The following is a 21,585-nucleotide window of genomic DNA, read 5'->3' on the forward strand; positions in this document are numbered from 1 at the left end:
CCTGGTGTGAGTCATATGCCCACTCCCGAGCTCTGCATCTGTGGGCAGGCTGGTGTTGGAGTGGAGACAAATTGCTCAGTTCTACCAGACTGGGTCATGCCCACCTTGACATCTGGGAACATGGTGCCTCCAAACCACAGGAACAGAAAGGGGATGAAGGAGGATGCCCCAAGGAAAACCTGGGTACTATTATCAAAATAAAGAGCTATGGATGTTGTGTAGGTAAAACCAATAGTAATCCACTCCATGTGGTGCTCCTACTACATGCTCTGTAGGACTTGGGTAAATCACATGACCTCTCTATTCCAGGACACAGTTTTCTCATGTATAAAATGAGAGATCTGGCCTAGAGTATAAGACTCCTCTGAAGGACTGATGAAAACACAGTTTTGGAGCCCCACCCCCAGAGATTCTGACCCAGTAGGTCTGTAGTTATATCAAGTACCCAGGTGGTGCTGACGCTGCTGATCTGGGACCACACGGAGAGTAACCTGCAGCTAGGTGGTGGCTCAGTTCGTGGCACACACACACTGGGAGTGGCTGACAGTCTTCATGCTGGGGCTCACGGCTAGGGATTCTGCTTCTGTCCCCCCTGAGGGAAGGGCAGGCCTGAAACCTCAGCTCGGTCCCCATTCCTGGAGGTACTGACCAAGTCCGATCTGTCACTTCAGTAGTCACTCATTTCAAGTAGATCACAATGGCGAGGTTAGCTGGGGTGAGAGCAGGGAAGATTTCTGCCTTCTCAAGTCCAGATCTCCCTGGGGACATGTTCTCTCTTTCCGATCCACACCGGTCCTTATTCAAATCTCTGCAAGGCAGCCCAAGAATACGAACTCTCCACAGGGAAGCAGCAGAGCTCTCGGGTTGAGGACACCTGCAGACCTGAACTCATTACAGACTGTGTGACCTTGGGCAAGCTACTTCAGCTCTCTGTTCCTTAGTTATAAAACTGTGCACAGTAGGACCTCGCGAAGTTGTTGTAAGGATTAAAACAAATGAGAATATGCTGAAGTAAAGGATTTAGCACTGCGGCTGGCACATATGCAAACTCAACAAATGCTGGCCATAAAGTATTTTTTTAAAGATTTTATTTATTTATTTTTAGAGAGAGAGGAAAGGAGGGAAAAAGAGAGGGAGAGAAATATCAATGTGTGGTTGCCTCTTGTGCGCCCCCTACTGGAGACCTGGCCTGCAACCTAGGCATGTGCCCTGACTTGGAATCAAACTAACTATCCTTTGATTCACAGGTCGGCCCTAAATCCACTGAGCCACACCAGCTTATGTTCAGGTCCAGGATGCCCCTGAACACTCTATGAGCATCCTGTAACAAAGCGTACTCACATCCATCCCCAATTATTAACATCTTCTTAGTTGGAATGTCTGATTCCTCTACCCCTACAGTTGTGTTTTCTCAGGTATCTAGGTAAAAGAGGTTCTGGGGTTAATGTGGAAAATGCTGAGTAAATGAATATTTCTTACTGTGGGGCTTCTGAGAGCCTTTACTGTGGTAATTTGCATCAAGAATCTCCAAGAGGGACATTTGGTATTCAGTGGCTCTCAAACCTATTTGATCTTGCAACCCTTTATTGCAAGGAGCTCCTATTAATGAATGCATATTAACATTCTCTGACACTGCAGAATACAGGCTGGGAAACTCTGCTCTGGAGCTAAGCTGCCCTCCTCCCCAAAGGCTCTGTACCCTGATGCACAGGAGTGTTTGGAGAAGCCCTAGAGTCCCTATGAATTGACAGCGACAATGTCAGGCTGAGTGCTGTGTCACGACCAGCTCGGTAGTTTCCACACGGCTCAGAACTGAGGATCAAGGTTATATTTTGGCAACAATTTAAATAATCATTTTTTGAGCAGAGGAGGGAAACATTTCAAAACTGAGGAGCTAACCTTCCAGACTCTGCTCGCTCTGTTGTGCTGGAGGTGGTGGTGTGAATGTCCTTGCTCTAGGTGGGAGGGGAGGATGGAAAGTGGTTCTGAGAATGTGGAAGGGAGTTAGTGGGAGCAGGCAACATGGCATAAGAAGAGGGAGGCAGTGACACTGAGTCCGAAGCCTCAGACGGGCTTTGGCAGCAGCTATCCTATATTTCTTATACCAGTTTTAAGCACTTGCAACATCACCAGGAGGTTTTAATCTCCTAAAAAAATTATTAGGGTGTTCTAGGTCAATAGCCAACCTCAAGTGCAATAAATGTTCCATCAGATTTATCTAAGTCATAAAAATATGATACTGATGATTAAATCAGGAGAAGTGGCTTCCCCTTTTAGAATAGCATCTAATGCACCTGGGGTCTCTGAAAAAAAAACCCCAAACGTGGAGGATGCTAGGGCCCGTTACTCTAATTTGAGGGGCCTTGAGCTCAGTGCAACTGCCGAGTCAGCGCACTTTCCCAGGGTTGTGTGTGCTTTGCTGAACTTTCTCAAAAACATAAAGTAAATGAAAACAGTGGTGGCAATAACATCATATGCTTCTTGTTCCCTACTGTTGATACATGGGTCTGGCTATCTCACCCACCTTGGGCAAACTGGACTTTGAGGAGGCCCGGGGGATACAGCACAGGCTGCTCGGGTTAAATGCTCCTTCATTAAAAATGCTCACCTGCAGCAAGGCCGTGGTTCCCTGCCTCTCCTCGCTCAGGGCTCCAACTCCTGCCAGCTGGCCTGTGTCGTCTCCCCATTAGTGTGGGGTTTGAAAAATACCTCCATAAATGGACTTAAGGTTGGGGAACCTGCCACTTACAGTTACTGAAATGCACTGATTTCATATTTGAGAGTATAGGACACAAATATGTTGCAAATATGTTGCAGTGGAAAGTGTCTTTGAGGCAGCAGGCATGCCAAGGGAACCTCCCACCGCACACTCATTTACCCCAGGGCTGAGGTGACTTATATGGCTCTTCATTAAGCTGCTCCTTCAGGGTCTCTTCCCTCCCTGCCTCTGGCTTTCTTTTCTTAGGTCCCAGATGACCTCTAAAGACCAAGTGCTCAGCTCAGCCTGGGCATTGATTGGTGTGTCTCCTCTCGGCACTCTGGGCTGCTGGGAAATGGACGAGTGAGGCAGATTGTCCCAAGCAGCTGCCAAGCAGGGAAATCTTCAGTTTTCTTGGGTCCAGTGTGTTCTGACAGCAAGTTCAACTTAATGTACTCTGATTTCATTTTAGTGTGTCACTAAATAGGAGTCCTAAAAGCCAGTGCCCTGGAGCTTGTGAGAGAGGAAGAAAGGAAAGGGCAGGTGAGCAAAGAAATACCTGGACGTTAGAACTAAAAGGGTCAGCTCAGCTCCTCTGGGTTATTGCAGGAATTGCTGGAGATCAGCCAGAGGGAAACTGGGAAGTGGACATTTCAGGAGAGGGCTGAAGATAGTACAGTTCTTCAAGAATGACATTGGCATTTATAAGACACTAGGTCTGCTGATCCCTCTGCCTCACTAACTGTTCAATACCCTTCACTGCGCATTTCTTTCCACCGGCAGCATGTGCTCGGGAGCAGAGATCTAGGGACTCTGGGACCCACTAAGGAGCCCAGAGGTGCCAGCCCTCAATGGGCTTACATTCTAATGAAGAACCTAGCACTGACCAACCTGGTGCCAGTGGACAAAGGAAGAGTCCAGCTGTGACAACACAAAGATAATGAAGCTGCTGTGTGATTATATACAGGGGGGGCCAAAAGTAGGTTTACAGTTGCAAGGATACAAAACACAGAATTTATTCTTGTATTATGATTTATTAATTATTTTATTATTTTCCATATGAAAAACTGTTTTTGCCCCACCCTACATTGCAGCACAGAGAATGAATCCGTGATTTGAGAACCAAATAGACAGTCTAAACTCTGCGATCCCTCAACCCTTGTATGATGTTGATGGGATTGAAAATTGCTGAAGCCACTATGGAAAACAGTATGGAGGTTACTCAAAAAAATTAAAAGTAGAACTACTGTATGACCAGCAATTCCACTTATGGGTATTCATCCAAAGAAACTCAAAACACTAACTTGAAAAGATATTTGCACCTCTATGTTCATTGCAGCATTATTTACAATACCAATATATGCAAGTGTTCATCAATAGTTGAGTGGATAAAAAAGCTGTGGTACATATACACAGTGGAATATTACTCAGCCATAAAAAGGGATCAAATCTTGCCATATGCAATGACAAGGATGGACCTAGAAGCTATTAGGCTAAGTGAAATAAATCAGACAAAGAAAAATACCATATGGTTTCACTTATATGAGGAATCTAAATTAAATGAATTAATTAACAAACAAAACAGAAACAAACTAATAGATACAGAGAACAAACTGATGGTTTTTAGGTGAGAGGTGGATTGGGGGAACTGGGCAAAAAAAGGAAGGGATTAAGAAGCACATGTTGGCTGTTGTAAAAACACACACGGGGATGAAAAGTACAGCATAGAGAATATAGTCAACAATACTGCAATAACTATGTTTGGTGTCAGATGGGTCCTAGACTTATCAGGGTGATCACTTCGTAAGGTATATAAAGGTCTGATCACTATGTTGTACAGCTGGTGCTAATATAACATTGTATGGCAACCAGAATTGAAAAATTAAAATAATTAAAAATAAATAAACTGCAATCCCTCTGTTAGGTGTAACACTCAGTGTGCCTGAATGTTTGTTACTGGTTGCCATCGGTGGATTGCCCATAGCCTCTCTTTCTGGGGGGCCAGAACCCACACGGAGTGAAAACCAGCAGGGAGATGAGAGGCCAGGGAGGCTGTCAGTGGGAGCTGTCTGAGGGCAGAGTCAGTACACCTTATGCATCCTTGGGCTGCAGGAGTTCAGTTCAGCGATGAGAACACGGGTGACTAACAAATACTTGCTGAATGATGCTGGGTCGTCACTGCCTTTCATTCGTGTTGTGCCTTTCTGCTTTCACAAAACAGCTTTCCATATTTATTTTTTCTGGAAGCCTGCGTGGTACAGCAAATGTTTTTTTCAATTCTTGGAGGGCACAGATGGGTTAAATGACTTGCCCATGGTGACAGGGGGAGTGTCAGGGTGACACTGGAGCCACTGCCAAGGCTGGGGAGGTGGATGTTTAAGAAAATGGAGACTGATGAGATGTGCCACATCTTACAAATGTGTCCAATAAATTTTTTATAAGGTTTTGGCCTTGGCTGGTGTGGTTCAGTTGGTTGGAGCATCATCCCATAACTGAAAGGTTGCAGGTTCAATTCCCAGTCAGGGCACACGTCTAGGTTGTAGGTTTAACCCCCAGGCACGTACGGGAGGCAACCAATCGATGCTTCTCTCTTGCATTGATGTTTTTCTCTCCCTTCCTCTCTCTCTAAAAGCAATGAACAAATATCCTTGGGCGAGGATTAAAAAATTATTTACAAGGTTTTAAATTTGTGTTTACTTGAAGCATCTTAGGAAATGCTAAGATTTTTTGGTTGTAAAGGTAAAAGTGCATAGTGATAAAGACCACCCTAGGTTACAGAAGAATAAATGCCCTCCTCTGGGCGAAACTTCTCTCTAAGACTTTTATTAAGCTGGTGAATAACAGTAAAGTAATCAGACATTACCATAAGGCACCGAACATGAGAAACAAACACTACCAGTTTTGTTAGTAATAGAAAATAGAACCGGTCACTGTGTCGTCATCAGAAACTATCCACCTTAGACATAGTTTCTCTTGCTAGGAGAGTAAACATTTCCACCTCCAATAGTACTTATTTAGCAGCAGGGGGTTATCACGTGCCTGGCTCAATTAACATTATCCCTTAATTTTTCCTGAAAACTATGAAAGACACAGCCAAGTCCATCAGTGGCCACAAACAATGCATCATTTTGTACCTCCACTATCATGCTAATGGTACCCTTTTGCTTTTACAGAGCAAATTATTATCATGCCCGAATTGCAAATGGAACCAAGTCACATTTTTCTCACTATAAACAATTCTCTAAAAGCTAATTCCTAGATTTTAGATCATGCATTCTCAAGCTAACTGAAATCACTGCCAAGGGTAACGAAAATCTTACCCTTCTTTTCTGTATAAAGTACAGGTGTATCTACAGTATACAAACACATATACAGTATATTTGCAGTATTAAAATTTCCTGGCAGGAGGACAATTAGGGGAAAATGTATATCTGGAGGAGGGCATAATGAAAAATAGGTTGAGAAACACTGCTCTCGTTGTATGTTCTCTAACCTGGCTACGCACCAGAATCTGCTTGGGAGTTTTAAAAATACTGAAGCCTGAGCCCCTCCTGAAGTTTCTGATATCACCGGTTTGGGGTGAGGCCCGGGCTTGAGCATGTCAAAGCCCCCAGGTGAGTCTAAAGGGCAGCCGCGTTTCAGAACCATTGCTCTAACATGCACATGGTGTAAGTCCTGCCACCTTCCACCCTCCCGCCCCACCCCCCACCCCCCACCGCAGGTACGACTGAACCATCACAGCGTTCTTGCCACAGAGCCCAGGCGTGACTCTGGAATTCTTTCCAAACATTTCTGCAGCCAATCAGATGTGAAATGAAACCTATTTGCCATCCCTGTTCACATGGTCCCTTGGGCTAGAACAGAATCTAAAACCATACCCTAATATTTTAGCGCTCAGAAGTGTCTTATTGTCATTATGTCTTACATTCTCCATTATCATTTTATTGATCAGGAGGAAGGACGGTAAAGAACAACACTTGGGGGGGAGTGAGGAGAGAGAAAGAAGTTTGTTGAATATCTAAATAGAGCTGGGCAAATGTTATGTTTGGTTGTACCTACGAAGTGCTGGCTGATACTATAGTTTCTCTATAAGATACAAGGGGCAAATTTTCTGTTTTGGAGGCAAACAGACATATCCACGAGGATGAGAAATAATCCCAACAGGTCTTACGTAATCGCAGACCTCGGCAGGTGTGGTTTAATGCTAGCCTCTGTAACTAACAGGAATAGCATTCAGGAGGCATGGAGTGAATGGTCATTACCAAGAGCAGGAACTACTATCAGGTTTTAGTGATGTTAGATCTTCAAGTGGAAAGTCAGATGAAACAATTTCAAGAATAAGTTTCTGATTAGCTCCTCAAATTAAAAAAAAAAAAGTTGCCTGTTAAGTTAAATGTAAATTAGACAACAAAAGTGTTCTGTAAAAAAAATTGAACACCAGAAAAAAGACAGTTTTCCTTGAATTTGATGGTTGAATAGGAACACAAAACTTGGTATTTTTTGATCACTTAAAGGAACCTGAACTAACCCTATCCACACACACATGCATGCCTGCATATGTGTATGTGCCTGTGTATGTGAAATAGATTTTGGAAATGAAATGGCCAGTGTTGGGAACGGTGCATACCTCATCAGCCACCAGGGAATCATAAATAAAGCCGCCTCATGGGCCAAAGATTTAAAAAGCTGAGAATATGAAGTCCAGAGAGGATGCAGGATAATAGGATCTCTCATCTACTGCTGGTGGGAATTCAAAATTGGTTCAACGACTTCAAAAAAATAGTGTAACATTATCTAGTGAGGGTGATGAGGTACATAGCCTGCGCCCCAGCAATCTCACTCCTAGGGATTTCCACTAGGGAAAGGTGCTCACGTGTTATTAGGAGACATAAACAGGATGCTCAGAGCAGTGCTGTTTGCAACAGCCCCAATGGACACAACGCGTATGTTCATCTGGGATAGAATGGGTAAGTAAGCATGCGATGTTCACAAGTGTGCGGCCACCCAGCAATAAAACTAAGAAACTGTATGCACAATAACATGGATGATTTTCACCCACATAATGGTGAGCAAAGACAAGAAGACTTCTTTCACATAAATTTCAAAAGCAGACGAAGTGAGACAACAGTGGGGGGATGCCTGTGTAGGTGATACAACTGTAACGCAAAGCAAGGAAGTGATTATCAAGAATATCAGCATAGCCCTGGCCGGGTGGCTCAGTTGGTCGGAGCGTCGTCCCATACACCAAAGGTGGCAGGTGTAATTACGCATCAGGGCACACATCTAGGTTGCAGGTTTGATCTCTGGTTGGGGCACGTACCAGAGGCAACCAGTCGATCTCTCTTACTCTCTCTCTCTCTCAAGTCAATAAACGTATCCTTGAGTAAGGACTAAAAAAAAGCATGGAAGAATATCAGCATAATGGTTTGGAAAGGGCAAGGTGACTGTCATCGGCAAGGAGGGGTACCAGTGGGAAAGGTGAGGGCTCCCTGGCACATGGCAATATTCCATCTAGTGCCTGGCCCAGGTGATAGTGACATGCATGGACGCTCACTCTGTGATTATTTGTATTACCTTTTTATGTACTTTTCAAGATGTATGTCACATGTCACAATAAAAAATAATTGGTTTTTAAATTTGCTGTTTTCCTTATGACTTCGGTATTGATATATGCAAGTTAAGCAATAAAAAAAAAAAAGGGTTTTGAAGGCAAAGTGCAGCAGACCCTGAATGGAGAGGAGCTCAGTGGGTGTTGGAAGTTACCAGCAACAGGACAGCTCCAGGTATCAGATACTTTGATCAATTTCCTAGTCCCAGGTTTGCACCTGAAAACCCCAGTTCCTGGAAGACAGAATAGAATTGGTTTGGTCATGTGCCCAGTGGTCCCATGACCTGTCCCAGCAAGGCCACTTGAAGTCCAGGCGACAGAAGGGAAACAGACTGTGCAGACGAATACCTCCTGTGCCCTCCACAAGCTGCACACCCAGACCCAAAGTGTGCAGATAAAAATCACAGGCAAAGACAAGACAGATTAGTTTCTTTGATGTTGGTCAAATTGTTCCTGAGGAATTTGTCCCACAAAAGGAAAGCAGTTAATTTGCATCATTCCATTGACATTGGACTCCGAGATTGGGGAGCAGTGCACAGAGATAAGACTTTCCCCATCGACAGTGCCCTGACTCAACATATCCCTTCTCTCTGAGAAGTGTGTGGGGGTCAAACGGTCGCTCTGATAACCCTCCTCCTCAGAACACCCAACCACAACCATCCAATGGTTTCCTCTCCGGTGAGCTCCATGGCGGTCAGAGTAACTGGAAAGAGGCAGTACTAAGAATCAGTGCTCCTGTTTACTGGGACCTCAAGTGACTCATCTGTCATTTACAGGTCTCCAGCTCCTTCAAGGGACTCATTTCACAGAGTGGTGGGGGCGGCTTGTACATCCGGGTACTGATGAGGGGAGGTAGGTGGGAAATATTACATGCCGGTAGGAATCCTGACCATCTATTTTACTCATTCCGTATCAAACACCATGATAATTTTAAAAACACAAACTTATGCATTAACATATCCTTTCTACACTCCTGTGTGAACACTTGAAAGGCTCTTGATCAAACGGTGAGAAATTACATAGGTAGGTGACCTGTGCATCTATGAAGCATAATGAGTTGCTGAGGCTATAGAGACCACTTTGGTTTAAATTAAGCATCAGTATCTTTATTCATGAGTTTGGATTCCTGAGAGTAAGGGTGTGGAAGCCCCTATTCCTATTTTTTAAGCAGTCCCATTAATTACAAAACACTCAAATACATATTTGGTCTGCAGTTAGTACCTATTCTTCTGGAGCCTAGAGTACTTTATAACCATTACATCATTAGCATTAATTAAGAAGGATCTTATCACATCTCCAGAGTTACCACTAAGTCAATTCTAAAAGCCAACGACTTGCCTTGCTTTGAGCAAAAGCCTCCTTTATTGACGGCTTCAGTGGATAGAGCTGACACCTGCCCTCCCCCATCTTATCTCATTATTTCTGATTCATACATCCTGGCGGGCTTCGCTCCCAGGTCCTCCTGCCAGGTAAGCAGAGTTGGTTCGTTGCTTCCTTTCTGGGAATGGCGTTTTGCCTGGGCTTGGCTTGATTTTGTGTTTAAGGACCAAAGCCTAGGCCCCCCAGTGAGGATCTAAAGGGTTTGGAGCCTCTCATCCGTGACCTCCTCCTGCCGGGGCCATTTCTCTTGAGAGCTTCTCTCGGGGGCCCTGAACAGGACTCGCCAAGCCGAGCAGGAGAGCTTGGCAGACAAGCCCCCGGATTGTTGTTGGAGACCCCAGGTCGCTTTGGGGCGGAGCACGCCTTTCAGGAATCTAGGAGGCTGGGACCTGAATTCCGATGAGAGGGTTAACGTGCTGAGGAGAAAGCAGGCCTTGATGTATGCCCGCTGGACAAAAGCTGCCAGTGTCAGCTTGATTTGCAAGATCAACATTCATGAGTTAGACTGCATAGAAAGGGGGATTATCTGCAAACCGGGCCTGAATAGAAGCCATAAATAAGTGATTTCACACTACCAAGCAGGAAGAATATTTCCCCTCCTAAATTATTCCGAACAGCATGTTCGACCCCTCCCAGGTTCCCACTGCGAGCCCTTGGGGGTGTGCTCCAACGGTGGAGCTCTGGGAGCCTGAGACTGGCGGTGAGTTTTTGTAATGGGACCGGGTGCAGAGCTCCTGAGCGGTGCGTACTTTGTTTCCTAAGATCTACTTCGGGTTTTCCTTGGTGCTGCTGTGGCAGCCTATTCCAAACCCCACGAGTTCCAGACAAGGTTTTCCCTCTCACCCACCAGCTGCGCGGCTCACGGCTGGGGTTCCCCAGCAGAACTCGATACAGATGCACATTTAAAAATGTGCTCCAGTGTGCACCCCCCATCAAAGGCGTTGGAAGGGTTTTTCATCAGCTGCCTGAGGAGGGACACTCTCCCAGCTACTCTCATTTGTAGCTGGGTTTACTCTGAAATGTAAATGTACCCCCTGATGCAAAAAGAAAGCGTGGAAGCTGGTTTTCCCCCACTCGGTGCACAGGATTTCTCATTTTGCCTCATCCTCATCCACCATTTGTGTACGCCTGGCTGTGTTAACCCTATGAGGAACCCCGTGCTTGAGCTTTCCTTTCTCCCTTGTGGTCGTCACTCTCTCTGTAGATTGACTTCTTCCAGCTGCCATGCACCCCTCCCAGTTCCTGGAGGTAATTTTGTAGCAGAACAGACACAGGTGGACAGATACAGATGCTGTAGTCCTGGGAACTCTGGGGGGTGGGGGATGGGGCAAAGGCACAAGCTGGGGAAGCTCCCTGAATAGGGAAGAGCCCAAGTCCTTGTGGTTCTTGGGTGAAGCCTCCTGGGTCCTCCTCTTAAATCACTGAGCTCCAGCTGCTGAGCCCAGGGGCAGCCTTCCCCAGGGGCTGAGGTAGGAAAAGGAGAATAGAAAGAAATGGCTCCAGAGCCATCCTCTTACTACAGTGATGCTCCAGTGTTTAATGCTGATGAATTACAGGTAGGAAACGACTCCAACCCTTTGCCCAGGGAGCCTCCCACTGTTTAGGGAAAGAGTTGACCTTTTCAAAGGTGTGTGTGTGCGTGTGAGAGAGGTGGGGGGGGGCGCGAGAGATTGAGAAAGGGATGGAGGGAGGGAGAGACAATGAACTGAGGTAAGCTGAAACGGGAGAAGGGAAGGAGTTCAGCTTTGTTCCTGGAGGACTGGTTTTGTGACAGAGGGCAGAATGAGCTAACGGAAACACTAGGCAACATGTCTGTACTGGACAGAGGTGAGGGCCTACAATGGGTCATGCAATGCCTTGGCAGACAAGGATCTGCCCACCCAAACCACGGGGGACAATAAGGCACAGGAGAGAATGCAATGCCAGGAACCTGCTGGCCTTGGGCTTGGCTGGGTGCAAGCATATCTGACGATGGTCTACAGCCTGGCTCGCTGTAGACACAGGGCTCACTGATCAGCATGTGCTCTCTGCGAAAAGACACAGATTTTGTAGACTCGTGATTTTGGAAACATGCCTATATGCATGTTTATGTTGCATGGGTGTGTGTGATATATATGTATAATTATATACATAACTCTGTTCACTGTAAAAAAATGCTTCTGTAGCAATGAGCACACCTAACACCACGATCTTATTTCTAATTCAGTTTTCTGACTAAAAGGAACCAGACGTCCTCAGAGAAATTCACACAGCATAAAATTAACTGTTTTAAAGTGTACATTGCTGTGGCATTTAGTGCCTTCATAAAGCTGAGCAACCACCGTGTCCATTTAAAGGGAGCCTGAAACATTCTGTGCTGGGATGTAAGGCAGTGCCTAATGTGGAATGGGGGCGTGTCGCCAGGAAAGGAGAGCTAGCCTGAAGGGGCTTCCACTGCCCAAGTCGGGGACAATATAACACCAAAATGAGGGTTTTATTGAATTATAGACCATAAAGAAAATGGAATCCATACACTAACAAGCAGAGATATAAATAAATATATGACAAGAGATGGATCTTTTTACAGTAGGATATTGATATACAGCGAATTGTGTCCCCGCAATTCACATGTTGAAGCCCAAAGTCCCAATGTGACTATACATGGACACAGGGCCTTTAAGGCAGTAATTAAGGTTAGAAAAGGTCACTGGGTGGGGGAGGGGGCTAATCCAATAGGACTGGTGTTCTTTTTTTTAAAAAAAAAAAAAGAGAGAGAGACATGAGCACACTTAGAAAGCTACAGGGGGAAACAGCAAGAAGGAGACTGTCCGAAAGCCAAAACCAGAGGCCTCAGGGGAAAGCTAGCTACCCTGCCGGCACATTGATCGTGGACTTCCAGCCTCTGAAACCATGAGAAAATACATTTCTGTTGTTAAATCAGAACAACAGAAATTTCTGGGTATTTTGTGATGGTAGACCAAGCAGACTAATTGTAGATTTAAGAATCATTCAGATGCTAAATCTAGAAGAAATTTTTGGTAAGGAGCAAATACTTTGCATGGTCTTAAAGTGTCTTCTCAAAGATTGCCTGTTAGTTGCAAAGGGGAAAACTGTAATTACTAAGTGGAGAAATCAGATAGCACCTTGCCCAAGGATCAAAATTTACATCAACAATTAGGGGCAGATGGACATCATGTGCCTCTGGATGATGCCCGCATGCTGCAGACTGAATGCTTGTGTCCACCCACAATTCATTGCTGAAACCTCATCCCCAAATTGATAGTATTAGGCAGTGGGGAAATTGGGTCATGAGGTTACAACCCTAACGAATGGGAGTAGTGTCCTTATAAAAGGGACCCCAGAGAGTTCTCTAGTCCCTCTGCCATATAAAGAGACAGCAAGAAGATCGCTATCAGCTATCTATGAAGCAGAAAGATGCTCTTCACCAAATACTGTGTCTGCCAATGACTTAATCTTAGACCCCTCAGCCTTTAGAACAGTAAGAAAGAAATTCCTGTTATTTATAAGCCTCCTGGTCTTTAGTATTCCTTTATAGTAGCCCAAACTGACTAAGACAATACTCTGAAGAGGAGACAACACTACTCATGTAATATTCAGCTGGTAATGCACAGCCTGAATCTAATAAGGAAATAATCACTCTAACCGCAAATGAGGAACATTCTACTTTAAAAAGGACAGCAATGTTTTCAAAAATGTCAGGGTTATTAAAAAAAAAGACTAAAGAAATAAGTCAATAAAATGCAATATATGATTTTAGACTGGATTCTGTACTAGAAGTATTACTGGCTGTGGTAGGCAGCCTCCAGGATGACCCCCAATAACTCTACCTCCTGGTATTTGAACCATTGTGTAATCAGCTCCCCTAAATGTGGTCTGGACTTTGCTGACTTGCCTCTGATGAACAGAAAATGGCAGAAGTAATGAAATGTCCCTTCAACAACTGTCACGAAAAATGACTGAGACTTCCATTTTGGGGACTTGTTTTCTTGCTCTCACCCTAAGGCAGGTCAGCTGCAATGTTGGGAGCTGCTCTATGGAGAGGCCCAAATGGCAGAGAACTGAGAAAGTCCTCTGGCCATCGGCAGTGAGGCACTGAATGCTGCCAACAACTATGTGAGTGAGCGTGAAAGTGGATCCTCCCAGGTACCATCTCACAGCGGTCAGAGTGGCCAACATAAACAAATCCACAAACAAATGTTGGAGAGGATGCGGAGAAAAGGGAACCTTAGTGCACTGTTGGTGGGAATGCAGACTAGTGAGGCCACTGTGGAAAACAGTATGGAATTTCCTCAGAAAACTAAAAATGGAGCTGCCCTTTGACCCAGCAATTCCACTGCTGGGATTATACCCTAAGAACCCTGAAACACCAATCCAAAAGAACCTGTGCACCCCAATGTTCATAGCAGCACAATTTACAATAGCCAAGTGCTGGAAGCAACCTAAGTGCCAATCAGCAAACGAGTGGATCCAAAAACTATGGTATATTTACACAGTGGAATTCTACACAGCAGAGAGAAAGAAGGAGCTTATACCCTTTGCAACAGCACGGATGGAACTGGAGAGCATTATGCTAAGTGAAATAAGCCAGGCGGTGAGGGACAAATACCATATGATCTCACCTTTAACTGGAACATAATCAATAGAAGAAAAAAGCAAACAAAATGTAACCAGAGACATTGAAGTTAAGCACAATCTAACAATAGCCAGGGGGGAGTGGGGTGGGGACAGTGGGAAGAGGGGATTACAGGAACTACTATAAAGGATACATGGACAAAATCAAGGGGGTGGGTGGAGGTGGGGGAGGGAGGTGGGTTCAGCTGGGGTAGGGTGGAGGGATGGGGAGAAAAGGCATACAACTGTAATTGAATAACAATAAAAATTTTTAAAAATTAAAAAAAAAAAGAAAGTGGATCCTCCCCTACTCAGCACTTCAAATGAGACCACAGTTGTAGCCTGCCTAGAGACCCTGAGTCAGAGGACCCAGCTAAGCTACCTTTAGGCACCTAACCTACAGAAAATGTGGAATCATAAATATTTGGTTTTTTTAAACTGCTAAGGTTCATGGTAATTTGTTATACAACAATTCATAACTAATGCACTGTGTTGGTTGACAAAATTGGAATGTAGACAGTAGGTTATATAAAATACTACAGTGTATCTGGGGAAAGGACAGTTTCTTCAATAAGTGGTGTTGGGAAAGCTGTATATCCACTTGCGAAACAATGAAACCGGACCACTATCTTCCACCATACACAAAAATATACTCAACATATATTAAAAGACTTGAATCAAAGACCTGAATCCATGAAACTCCTAGAAGGAAACCTAGGGAGTATGCTCCTTGACACCAGTCTTGGTGAAGATTTTTATAATTTGAGACTCCAAAAGCAAAGGCAAAAAAAGGAAAAATAAACAAGTAGGACTATATCAAACTAAAAGGCTCTGTATAACAAATAAAACCACCAGCAAAATGAAAAGGCAACTTATGGAATGGAAGAAAATATTTGCACATCATACCTAGTAAGGAATTAACATCCAAATTATATAAGGACCTCATACAACTCAATAGAAAAAACAAAATTAAAAAAATAGGCAAAGAAACAGAATAGACATCTTTCCAAAGAAGACATACGGATGACCAATAGGTATATGAAGAGGTGTCCAACATCAGTAATCATGAGGAAATGCAAATTAAAGACACAATGAGCTGTCATCTCACACCTGTTAGAATTGGCTAACAGGAAAACATGAGGATGTGTTGGCGAGGATGTGGAGAAGAGGGAACTCTTGTGTAATGTTGGTAGAAATACCCCTATATGAGGTTAGACTAGAAAGTATCCAGCCATGTAATATGAAAAATAGAGACATTCATGGAAGAAGATACAAGAAACATTGTACACAGGATGATGACGTCTCAGTCCCCTTCAAAGGAGGCACCTTGGGACCTCACACATTTCTCTCAGCATCTCTTCCACTGTTCAAAACACAGTGCAAAATCCTTTGTTGGAATTGCCGTTAGTTGCCCTGTTGTATTTTCCTGAATCTCATCGATGGTCTGAAATCTCTCCCCTTTCAAAGGTGATTTTAGTTTTGGGAAAACCCAGAAGTTACAGAGCACTAAATCTGGGCTGTAGAGGGGCTGAGTCACCTGAGTGACTTGATGTTTTACCAAAAAACTCTGCATGAGATGTGATGTATGAGTGGTAACATTATCATGATGAAGCTGCCAATCACCAGATGCCCATAGCAGTGGCCGTCTTCATAGTATTGCATCTCTCAATTGACGAAGAACATTGAGGTAGTACTCACACTTCCTATTAATTGTTTGTCCTGAAGGAGCGTACTCATGATGGACAATACCTTCTCAATCAAAAAACAGTTAACATGGTCTTGATCTTGCTGTGACTTTGCTGTGCCTTCTTCAGGCATGGAGAACCAGGCAACTTCCATTGGGACGACTGGGCCTTCATTTCTGGCTTATAGTTATAGACCCAAGATTCACCTCCAGTTATGATCTTCCTGAGGAAATCTGGTTCATTGGTAGCGGTGTGAATCAGGTCATTAGCAACTGCAGCATGATGTTCTTTTTGCTCTGGTAGCAGAAGCTGCAGAATGAATTTTGCCACAACATATTTCATGCCAAGATTCTGCATCAAAATCTTGGACTCAGTAGTTTTTGGAATCACCAGATTAGCTGCTAGTTCTTGCACTGTTAGTTGCTGATCTTTGTTCATTGCAGTCCATATACCTTTTAACATTCTCAAGTATTGCAGGCCTCCCAGAATGTGGATCACTTTCAACAGATTCTTGACCATCTTTGAGGTGTTTGTACCACAATTTATTTGTACCACACTTACTGCATTGTTCCCAAAAGCCTTCTGAATCATCTGAGTAGTTTCTACAGAGGAATGTTCAAGCTTAATGCAAAATTGGATGCAGATTCATTGTTCTACTCACTCAGTCATTTTGAATGCAACAGCCACACAGTACATATGCTCACTCAACGGCATGCACCACCCCCAATGACTAGTACACTGAAGTCTTCATTTTTCACGCATTCCAGTCCACTCTCCTTGGCTGCCAGGTTACGTTATCCAGCAATTCCACTTTTTGGCATTTATTTGAAGGGAACAAAATCACCACCTTGACAAGATTTCTGCAACCTCCATGTTCATTGCAGCATTAATTACAATAGCCAACACATGGAAATAACCCATTTGTTGACTGATGGATGAATGGATAAAGAGATTGTGTTGTATTCATACAACGGAATGTTACTCAGCCATAAACAGGATATCCTGCCATTTCTGACAAATGGGTAGACCTTGAGGGCATCAGGCTAAGTGAAGAAAGTTAGACAGAAAAAAAATACTGTATGATATCATTTATATGTGAATACATATTTTTAAAAAACTGAGCTCATAGGTACTTAAAGCAGACTGGCAACCCAGAGGAGGAGGGTGGTGAGTGGGCAAAATGGGTGAAGCTGGTCAAAAGGTACAAACTTCCAGTTATAAAGTAAGTCCTGGGATGTAATGTACAGCATGGTGACTGTAGTTAATAATACTGTTGTATATTTGAAAATTGCTGAGAGTAGATCTTAAAAGTTCTCATTACAAGAAAAAATTTTAACTATGTGTGGTAATGTATGTTAACTAAACTTACTGTGGTAATCATTTCTCAATAAATATATGTATCAAATCACTTTATTGTACACCTAAAGCTGATATAATGTTACATGTGAATCACATCTCAATAAAACAAAAAAAACGTGGAAAGTCCCCTTCTATTTCTTACTAGCTATGATATTAGGTAATTGAATTTATCTTTCGGATCTTTTTCCTCTTTGATAAATGTGGAAAATAAAAATGATATCCTCACAGAAGACTTCTGGTAAAGATGGCAAAGTAGGAAAACTGTGAAGTCAAATCCTTCCATGATCATATCAAAATTACAATTAACTTATGGAACAATCATCATGGAGAACCAGCTGAAGAGTAAATGAACAGAATTCCTGTAACTAAGGATATTAAAAACGAACATAAAGAGAAATTAAGAAAACAATCCCATTTACAATTACATCAAAAGAATAAAATACCTAGGAATAAATTTAACCAAGGGGATAAAAGACTCGCACTCAGAAAACTGTAAGATATTAAAGAAAAAACTGAAGAAGAAACAAATAAATGGAAGGCTACATTGTGTTCATGGACAGGAAGAACTAACATTTTTAAAATGTCCATACTACCCAAAGCAATCTACAGATTCAATTCACTCTCTATCAAAATACCATGGGACTTTTCACAGAACTAGAACATATAATCTTAACATTTATATGGAACCAAAAAAGACTTCAAGTAGCCAAAACAATCTTGAGGAGAAAAAAAAGTTGGAGGTATTATACTCTCTGATAGATCAAACTGTCCTACAAGTCTGTAGTACTCAAAATAGTGTGGTCCTGGCATAAAAACAGACACACAGATCAATGGAACAGAATAGAGAGCCCAGAAACAAACCCACACCTATATGGTCAATTAATCTATGACAAAAGAAGCAAGAATATACAACGGGATATATATAATGGTGTTGGGAAAACCGGACAGATACAAAAATTAGATTAGACTTTCTTACACCATATATAAAACTAAACTCAAAATGGATTAGAGACTTAAATGTAAGACCTGAAACCATAAAACTGTAATATAGCATAGGCAATAAATTCTTTGACATCAGTCTAAGCAATATATTCTTTTGTATATGTCTCCTAGGGGAAACAACAAAAGCAAGAATAAACAAATGGGACTATATAAAAATAAAAAGGTTTTGCACCATAAAGAAAACCTCAGCAAAAAAGGCAACCTGCGAATGGAAGAAAATATTTGCAAAAGATATATCCAATAAGGGGTTAATATCCAAAATACATAAAGACATTCCTACAGCTCAGCACTAAAACATATGATTAAAAATGGGCAGAGGACATGAATAGACATTTTTACAGAAAGGACATACAGATGGCCAACAGGCACATGAAAAGGTGCTCAGTATTACTAATCATTGGGGAAATGCAAATCAAAACTGTAATGAGATATCACCTCACACCTGTCAGAATGGCTATCACCAAGAATTAACAAGTTAAGTGCTGGCCAGGATGTAGAGAAAAGGGGACACTTGTAAGATTGTTGTGAGATTGTAAATTGGTGCAACCACTATAGAAAATGGTATGAAGGTTCTTCAAAAAATTAAAAACTGAACCACCCTGTGACTAAGCAACGTCACTTTTGGGTATTTATTTCAAGAAATCCAAAACCACTAATTTGGAAAGATATAAGCACCTTTATGATCATTACAGCATTATTTACAATAACCACTATAAGGAAGCAACCTAAGTGGTCATCAGTAGACAAACGAATAGAGAAGAAGTGGTGCATAGCTACAATGGAATAATACTGAGCCATAAAAAGAATGTAATCTTGCCATTTGAGACAATGTGAATGGTCCTAGAGGGTATTACGCTGAGTGAAATAAGTCACACAGGGAAAGACAGATACCATATGATTTTACTTATATGTGGAAACATAAAGTGAAAGAAATGAACAACAACAAAAAAACAAACATAGATACAGGGAACAAATGGATAATTACCTGATGGGGAGATGAGTAAAAAGGTGAAAGAGATTAAGATGTATAAATTGCCAGTTATAAAAAATAGTCACAGGGATGTAAACTTCTGCACAAGGAATGTAATCAATAATACTGTAATAACTACGTATGGTGTCAGATGGGTATTAGATTTATCAGGGGGATCACTTTATAAGTTAAATAAATGTCTACTCACTATGTTGTACACCTGAAAGTAACATAATAGTGTATGTCAGCTGTAATTGCAAAATAAGTTTTAAGAAATACACAGGAAGAACCAAAAAGTGGATTTGGGGCCCAGCATCCCCTCCTGGCCTCGTGCTGGGCCCCATCCCACCCTCTTCCTTCCAGTTGAGATGAGCTCAGCCAAGAGCCCACCAGGCAGTCCAGTGCAGCCTCCCCCCACAACACACAACTGGCTCGAATGGGGGACCCACATTCACCTAGTGCTGGCATTGTGTGTATTTCCATCAGGCGGAGAGCTGTCCGTAGCCAAGCCTGCCAGCAGGGGAGCCACTGCTGGAGGATCCTATCTGAGGAGGACTCAGATCCTGGCTGTCCTTCTCTTGGCATTACATGGGCACCTATGAAGACCAGCAGCGGAGAGCCCCCAAGCCCACTGGTCAAACAGCTGAGTGAAGTATTTGAGACCAAAGCCTCCAAATTAAATCTATCCCTCAGAGCCTGTTCTGCTGCTAGAAGCACCTTCATCTTCTGAACTGGAATTGCCACTGGGCACCCAGTTTTCCCTTGAGGACAAGATGCCACGTGGGAGACAGACTGAGCTCCCTTCCAAGCAGGTGTTTTCTGAGGAAGAAACAGACAGCCCTCAGAAACCCTGTAGCCAGCCAGGGCTCAGACGAACCCCTCAAACCCCGAGATGCCCAGATCTTCAGGTTCTAAGTGCAACTGGTGGAAACCAAATGGCAAGGTAGTAGGGGACCTCCTCTCACTACCCTGCAGGATGGCCACTCCCCTGGGACTCTGACACCCAGTGGCCTTCTCCCCTGAGTGAAAATGTTAAGGAACTAAAGGAAGGGGCCATCCTGGGAACTGGATGACTTCTGGGAACTGGAGGACCAGCGTGAGAGCAAGGCCAGGCCCATGATGAGGAAAATCAGCACTTTGCCTCTGTAGAGCACTAAACCACGTGTGGCCCCAGCCCTGGGTTCACCAGGAGTCCAGTGATATTCCCAGTCCTCTCACCCCTTCTTTCCTGGGAGACCTAGAAGGCTCATGTTCTTCGACTCCACCTAAAGTACCAACTTTGGAACTGAGAGCTTTCTTGAGCTTTCTTTGTGTGTTATGCGTTTCTTGTACATTAAAGGAAGTGATTTAAAAAATACATGGAAAAGCACAAATAAACATTTATGATCCTACACAAGTGCTAATATGGTGGTTACTGGTTGATGCTATATAATCCCAATTCGTCTTTTCTCCCGTCATCCCAGTCCTTTGCTGTGCTTTTCCCTGGGGGGTAGAGTATATTTTCCTACCTCTAGACTATGAGTCTGGCCATATGACTTGCTTTGGCCATTGGGAAGTCATTGACCAAAGCAAGTCATGTGCTAGGTGTGACAGAGATGCTTGGAAAGTACTTGTGCAATTTGGTTTGTCCTTTTGCTTCTCTGCTATAGCTATAAGAACATGGCCAAGCTACCAAAGAAGAGTCACCCGACCTGAGCCCAGCTTCGGTCAGCTGAGTCCCATCCACCTGCAAACTGGTATACTAAACATAGTCGTGTGCCATGGAGATTGTGTGATGGTTCTACTATGGCATTGACCAAATGGTACAATCATGATTTCCCTGGAAAGCAGTTAGAAAATAGTGAAAAATTTCAAAAACAGTAAAAAATTTAAAGTCTTCTTTTTTCCAGAAAGGAATTAAGATGGCTGAAAGGTTTTTTTTTTTTCATTTTTCAGTGATTTTGATATAATACTTGTTATAAATTTCATATAGCCAATCGATTCTTACAGAATGCTTTTGTTGTGTTTTGCCAGACTCTTATATCTATAACCATCATATGGTTAAAAGTTGATCACAATTTGACAAAATCAGGCTATGAATAACTGCTTGATTATTTTCTGATTTAACAAAGAAGTTGCTTATGCTGTTGATCAACAAGGGTAGTTCTGACCCGAATGTCATTGTCATTTTCTTTTACATTTAAGACCAAAGTGAAACAACAAAAATATGTTGGAACTTCACTTGTTTGTCAATGACATGAGTGACTTCTTTGACAGTTTCCAATACTACAAG

At 43.0% G+C, this 21,585-nt stretch overlaps 1 pseudogene; it reads left to right on the forward strand.

The window, feature by feature from the left end:
• The first annotated feature begins 17,162 nt into the window (after window positions 1–17,162).
• Window positions 17,163–20,470, forward strand: LOC112299582 (cell division cycle-associated protein 3-like; annotated as a pseudogene).
• The last annotated feature ends 1,115 nt before the right edge of the window (window positions 20,471–21,585 follow it).

The sequence above is a fragment of the Desmodus rotundus genome, chromosome 1 (genome assembly GCF_022682495.2).
Source record: "Desmodus rotundus isolate HL8 chromosome 1, HLdesRot8A.1, whole genome shotgun sequence".
NCBI classification, from domain to species: domain Eukaryota; kingdom Metazoa; phylum Chordata; class Mammalia; order Chiroptera; family Phyllostomidae; genus Desmodus; species Desmodus rotundus.